This window comes from Lipotes vexillifer, unplaced genomic scaffold (assembly GCF_000442215.2).
Source record: "Lipotes vexillifer unplaced genomic scaffold, Lipotes_vexillifer_v1.1 scaffold390, whole genome shotgun sequence".
NCBI classification, from domain to species: Eukaryota; Metazoa; Chordata; class Mammalia; order Artiodactyla; family Lipotidae; genus Lipotes; species Lipotes vexillifer.
Genome location: NW_006784503.1, coordinates 2392534 through 2399315, shown reverse-complemented (window position 1 = coordinate 2399315; position 6782 = coordinate 2392534). Strand labels below are relative to the sequence as shown.

General features: G+C 49.2%; 1 protein-coding gene and 1 non-coding gene across 2 annotated transcripts in view; one reads left to right on the top strand and one right to left on the bottom strand.

Moving 5' to 3' along the window:
• The window catches only part of ROCK2 (Rho associated coiled-coil containing protein kinase 2), a 134754-nt gene extending 134638 nt beyond the window's left edge, over positions 1 to 116 (bottom strand). Inside the window, exon 1 of the mRNA XM_007456912.1 lies at positions 1 to 116. This exon is cut by the window's left edge and continues 142 nt beyond it. The gene's annotated coding sequence lies outside the window, so the exon portion shown is untranslated.
• A 6136-nt stretch (positions 117 to 6252) lies between these two features.
• Positions 6253 to 6324, top strand: TRNAE-UUC (transfer RNA glutamic acid (anticodon UUC)). The gene has a single exon. It is a non-coding gene; the product is annotated as a tRNA-Glu (tRNA).
• The last annotated feature ends 458 nt before the right edge of the window (positions 6325 to 6782 follow it).

Here is a 6782-nt window from a genome sequence, read left to right as displayed (position 1 = left end):
CCCGCCGCCGCCGCCGGGCCCGCACCCCGCTCCCCACGCTCCGGCCCGACCGCCTCGGGGCCTAGCGCCGCCCTCGAACCGCCGGCTCCGGCCGGGGCTCCGCCCGGGCCCACCGCCCGCCTCGAGCTCCGGTTTCGGGTCTCAGCGCCCCGGGGCCTGGGGGTGTCGGAGAGGCCGGCCCGGCCCGGCCCGGCCGAGAACGGCGAGGAACAGACGGCGTCCCCGCCCCTCAGTCAGATTCGCGCCGCCCGGTCCGCTCCTCCGCCGCGAGCTCCCTCAGGACTCCGAGGGCGGGAGCGGGGAAGTGGCGCCGCCACCGCCGGGCCGGGACTGTCCCGCCCTCTGGGGCTCGGGGAAGCTGAAGCCCAGGCTCCGACAACTACGGCCACCGCCAGCCCGCTCCCATGACCGCCGTCGGCAGCCTCAGTCCCACAAGCCCGCAACCCTCACACACTCCCGCGCGGCGCCTGTCTACGGCCGCGCGCAGCCGCTACCCACAAGCCCCTCGGCCCGCGGCTGCCGGCGCGCCCCCGCTCGCCCCGCCCCGCGCGGCGCGCGCCACCTTCCCCGCCCGCCGGTCTCCGCCTCCTCTCGCCCCCTTCCTCGTTTTTTTATCGTTTCCTCCTGTCTGCTTGGCTTCGCATTTCTCCTTTTTGAGTCTCTTTTCTTCTCCGCTTCCTCCTCCCCCTTTTTGAGTTCTCAGAGGGTAAATGGCTGGGCGCGCGGTCACTGCCTTACTTAACCCGCGAGCTCCAGCTGGGGGAGGGAAGGGCACGCCGGGGACTCGGGTCGGCCCGCGGCTCCGCTCCCGCCTGACTCTGCCCGGGCGGACGACCCCGCGGACTCGGAGGCCCACCCCCACCGCCCCTACCCGGCCCGGCCCGGCCCGGCCGCACCCGGCGCGGGGCCGGGGGGTGGGGGGCGGCGGGCGGCTTTTAGCGGGGGGATGGGTCGGTCCGCGCCCCCCGCCTCCGCCCGGCCCCAGCTGACTCAGCGCGCAGCTATGCGGGCCTTGCATCACCCGCGCCAAAATAATAGCGACCGCCACTCGCTGTCTTCGCCTGCAGAGCTCTGCGCTTGCAAGGGGCCTTTCTGGGCCACGAAGATTTTAGTGGAAAGGCCGGGAGGGTGTGCCTTGGGAATCGGAAACTCGAAGAGGACGGGCGGTTGGAATCCAAGTCCCGGGGCAAGAGGGCCTGGAAGAACTGCTTCTGTCCGCAGGGCAGGAGTCCTGGACTCCCGGAAACCTTTCTGCGCATCCCTAACAGTCGCCTTCCCAGCTGGACTTAAACACCAACCCTGAAAAGAACAAGAGGGCGATAGAAAAATGCTTTCCCTCCGCAGACCTTCTCGAGGTCTTTGCCTTTTGGGGGGCGGAAGAGGGGCGGTCATAAGGGCCGCTCGTCCACATTCCTGCCTCTCGCGGCCCTTGCCATTGGTCAGATCCACCCAGGGAGCAATCTGAAAAGTATGTGCCAAGAGCTGTAAAACTGTTCATTGAGCCCCTGTGACCCAGTAAACCCATTTAAGGAAGTACATTTCTAAGGAAATGATCCAAAGGGGGGTGGGGGGAGAACTTGCATAAAGATGTTTATAGCAGGGCTATTCAGAATGTTCATAATGACCAAAACCTGGGAATGGACCCAGTTGTTCAACAATTGGGGAATAATCCAAACAAGTTCTGTCACATTAACAGAAGGAATCCTGGCAGGTATGCAGGATTCAAGTCAAGGACGTCAAATTTTGGGAAGGACGTGAAAAGATGTATTGGAAATAAGGTTGAATAAAACAAGGAGGACAAAAAATAGTTTGTACACACTACTCAAAACTATGTAAAATGAGTAGCGGTAAGAACTGGAGGTGAATACAGTTGTTTTTAAGTGAATGGGATTTCTTTTTTCCTTGAAGATGCTTAAGAGAACATTTCAATTTCAAAAACTGTCATAAGATAGGACACTTCAAAAATCTACACTCTGATATCCATTAAGTAGTAAAAATCCTAAGAACGTTTCTCAACGGCATGTCAGAGAGAAGCCCCTAAAAGGGCAACCTAGTTCCAAAGGCCTAACCTTATAAAAGTAACATTTTAATTCGGTGAGTTTTCCAGGAGTCTCATCATTCCTTTTTGTGTTAAAGCCACCCTCACTTGGACTAGGCAGGAAGGGGTCCTGGAGGATCCAATACAGCTTTTTCCTCTCAGATAGTAGCACTGACTTCTGGTCAAAGGTCAGTCCTTTAAGTGTGTATGTGGAGTGACTCATTCATACCTCCACAGACCACACCAAGAGGACAGAGTGAGCTAGACACTACACCTGCTTCTGCACTGAAGCAAAATAATGAGATAATCCATGATTACCAATCCTTTTACCTGATTACAATATAGTATGCAAAGCAACAGGAGCACCATGTGGTTCTCAGTTTTCAAATTAATTTTTCAACAACTGGCTGGCCGTATATTTTTATGGAGCTTGGTGGACTAACAGAAAGCCATGATCCCACATACTGGACATGAAAACCTTACTTAAAAAGAAAAAGGTAATGATCAACAAAACACAGGTAATGGGCACCTTCTGCATATGGCCATTTACATAGGCTAGAAAAAGCCACAGTGGAGAAGATTTTTTTTTTTTTTTTTTTTTTTTTTGCGGTACGCGGGCCTCTCACTGTTGTGGCCTCTCCCGTTGCGGAGCACAGGCTCCGGACGCGCAGGCTGAGCGGCCATGGCTCACGGGCCCAGCCGCTCCGCGGCATGTGGGATCTTCCCGGACCAGGGCACGAACCCGTGTTCCCTGCATCGGCAGGCGGACCCTCAACCACTGCGCCACCAGGGAAGCCCCAAGGAGAAGATTTTTATCCAAGACCTACACCACTGTCTACATGGAAGAAAAGACTAATCTCTTGATATGAGTTAAACCTTAATTTCTTTCGGTCAGTACGACAATTCTTGTTTTACCTAAAGAGAGCACAAATACATTCTTGTAAAAGTTCACACAAATCAGAAATATATAAACATAGCTTGAAAAATCACTCTCCCAAATCTCCCCACACACACATTCTCTTATCATTCAAGGCCTTTATCCATTCTCATATGTATTTGTATACACCCATATGTATCTTTTTCCCACATATATAGTGTTATACCGTATCACAGTGTTTTTTGGGTTTGTTTTTAAATTTTATTTTATTTACTTATTTGTTCATGGCTACGTTGGGTCTTTGTTGCTGTGCGTGGGCTTTAGTTGTGGCGTGTGGTCTCATTGCGGTGGCTTCTCTTGTTGTGGAGCATGGGCTCTAGGTGCGCGGGCTTTAGTAGTTGTGGCTCTCAGGCTCAGTAGTTGTGGCTCGTGGGCTCTAGAGTGCAGGCTCAGTAATTGTGGCACACGGGCTTTGTTGCTCCGTGGCATGTGGGATCTTCCTGGATCAGGGCTCAAACCCATGTCCCCTGCATTGGCAGGCGGATTCTTAACCACTGCGCCACCAGGGAAGTCCCTATCACAGTGTTTTGCAACTGATTTTTTCCCTTTAATCATATGTCTTAGAGACATCTCCATGTCTGTACACAGAGATCGACCTCTTTCTTTTTAACTGCTGTGCTATGTTCCCTAGTGTGGATGTATCATACTTTCATTTATCCTCTATTAGAGGGCATAGTGGTTAAGAAGAGGCTCTAGAAACATTGCCTGGGCTAAAATCCTGCCACTACCACACACTGCCTGTGTGTGTCTCAGTTTCCTCATCATGTTTGTTACAAAGCACTTAGAAGAATGCTAGCCCCCAATAAATGTTAGATATTATTAGTGCTTTCTCACTATCACAAACATTATTGCAGTGGATATCCTTCTATTTTTGCCTTCATGTGGACATATTTAAGTAGTGTAGATTTCTAAAAGTGAAATTGTTGTAATAAAAGGTAGGCATACTTTAAATAGTGGCAAATACTGCCAAAACGTCCTTTAAAAAGACTACACCAGTTTACATTCTCACTATCAATGGAAGAAACTGCCAGTTTCCCTTTACCTTTGCCGATATTAAATATTATAAATCTTTTTAATTTTTGCCAATTTTATGGGCACACAAAATGGGATCCTGTTTTAATTTGTATTCCCTTAATTACTACTGAAGATGAGCATTTTGTGTTTCCATTTCTTCTGAAATTACCTGCTTATATCTTTTGTCCTTTGGATTTGTCTTTTTCTTACTGATTTATAGGAGGTTTTATGCATTACAGATATTCCTTCTGTTAGAATGTTAAAATATGTGTTACGGTTTGCAATTATTTTCTTCCAGTCTGTCATTCAGTTTTAGTTTTGGTATCTTTTGTCACACAAAATTTTTACCTTTTTTGTTTTGTTTTGTTTTGTTGCGGTACGCAGGCCTCTCACTGTTGTGGCCTCTCCCGTTGCAGAGCACAGGCTCCGGACACACAGGCTCAGCGGCCATGGCTCACTGGGCCCAGCCGCTCAGCGGCATGTGGAATCTTCCCGGACTGGGGCACGAACCCGTGTCCCCTGCATCAGCAGGCGGACTCTCAACCACTGCGCCACCAGGGAAGCCCGAATTTTTACCTTTTATGAAGTCAAATCTACCAATATTTTCCTCTACAGCTCCTGAGTTTTGTATCTGGATTGGGAAAGATTCTAAACCCAGCTTTTAGGGCACACAGAGGACCGAAATTGCATTAAGTTATGAGGAAATGGCAGTTTCCCAATACCAAAATCATCGCCTCCCAAATGACCCATAGAAAGAGGATCTCCCTGGGCTTGCTTTTCTTAGAGGGATTTTGGCTGCTCTGTGACTCTGTCCCAGGTTGACTGATTCCTTTTTAATGCTCCCTCTGATGTGTCCTGAGCACAGGTGGGACAAAAACTTTGTTCCAGGGATTTCCCTGGTGGAGCAGTGGTTAAGAATCTGCCTGCCAATGCAGGGGACACAGGTTTGATCCCGGGTCCAGGAAGATCCCATATGCCGCGGAGCAACAAAGCCCGTGGGCCACAACTCCTGAGCCTGCACTCTAGAGCCCACGAGCCACAACTACTGAGCCCATGCTCCACAACTGGTGAATAAAGTACGAGGTAAATAAATGAAAAAGTAAGTAATGACTAGAGAGTAGAGGCATGAGTGGTTAGAAAGAGAACAGAGGAGGTAAGTTGAAGCCAGATCAGGGAAGACCTAGAGTCTGTCCTAACATGCTGTGTGATGTCACAAAAGCCACTGCTGTCCTCCAGGACTTGCTGAAATTGAAGATACTGGCAGAAGCCACCATCCTCTGGATCTGTGACCTCTATGATGGGCATTAGGGGACTTTTCAATTATGGGCATGATGAGGGAGCGACTTGGGACTCAGCAGCAGTATGAGAAAGCAAAGTGGAAAGAAGCCACTTTGGGAGATGTGCCATAATCCACAGGCCACCGTATGTAATTAAGTGGTTTATGATCATGAGTAATTAAAAACTTACAAAGCGTACAGAGAAGAAAACTGTAGTTAAAGTGTTCAGTCATTAGAATACAAGGATAACACTTAGTCTTCCTAAAAGCCCACCTTATTGTGAAATAAGGAACCACTTTAAACTTCCTGGCCTTTAGAGTGGCACTTTGATGGCTAACTTGCCTTTGTAATATTCCATTTGCTGCCTTGGTCTCTAAATGAAGTTGGGCCCTTCATGAAGTGAACTCAGAGGATGTGAGCCCACCTGAGTCAGAGCTGTGTGGCCAGAAGTGCAAGCTGGTCAAGGCCATATCTTCAAACAGGCAGTGAGTGGCGGGAACTTACAGTAGAGTTGCAGAAACCTCATTCCAGGCCGAGCTCTGTCCCTTTCTAGCTGTGTGACCTCAGGCAGATTAACTTACCTCTCTGAGCTTCAGTTTCTCTCCTGTGAGGAACAAATAAGGCTCCCACAGCATTCAGCATCCTGAACGTGCAGTCCAGAAAGGCTGATTCCTTCCCACCTGTCAGAACTGACAGGACACCAGTGATATTGTTTCTTTCATCAATTGATTTATTCATTCAGTGATGATATCTATGTGCCTGTCACACAGTAGTAAACAGCAGAGACATAATCCCTGTGGGCCTTTATTAGGCTTATGATATAACAGAGGGGACAGATGTGACACAAATAGCCATACAAATGAATAGGTAATTGCAAATTTGGTAAGCGCTACAAAGGAAAAGATGTGAAAAGAATTATAAGAGGGGGGGCCTAGTCCAGATGGGGTCACAGAAATTTCGTGAGAAAGTAATAATTCTCCGGGAGTTCCCTGGTGGTCCAGTGGTTAGGATTCGGCACCTTCACTGTGGAGGCCCGGGTTCAATCCCTGGTCAGGGAACTGAGATCCTGCAAGCTGCGAGGTGCAGCCAAAAAGAAAGAAAGAAAGTAATAATTCTGATGAAATCTAAAAGGATGAATAAGAGCTGGGAAAAACTGGGCCAAGGAGAAGAGGGTGCCCCAGGCTGAGGTCAAGGAGAAAAGTCCCTTTTTATTTAACAAATAAAGGCATTTCATTACAAGCCCGTAGTTATGCCACCTGCAGTGTGGTTTGTTAAGAGTGACACCAGGAAAGTCACAGGCCCACAATGGGTAGAGAGGAAGCCCTTGTTTTTACAGAACCTTGAAATTTAGTACACTGAGGTTTCAAGAGTTTTCTTCTACCTGTCCACACACTTGTTGTTTGCAGGGTTCTTTGTGGCCGTTTTTCTAAATACTTTTGGTAGTAACTCTTGGAAGCAGGTAAATCTAAAAGCTCCTGGTCAGGTAGGTCCTTGCTCTGATCACCGCTGGAGGGGG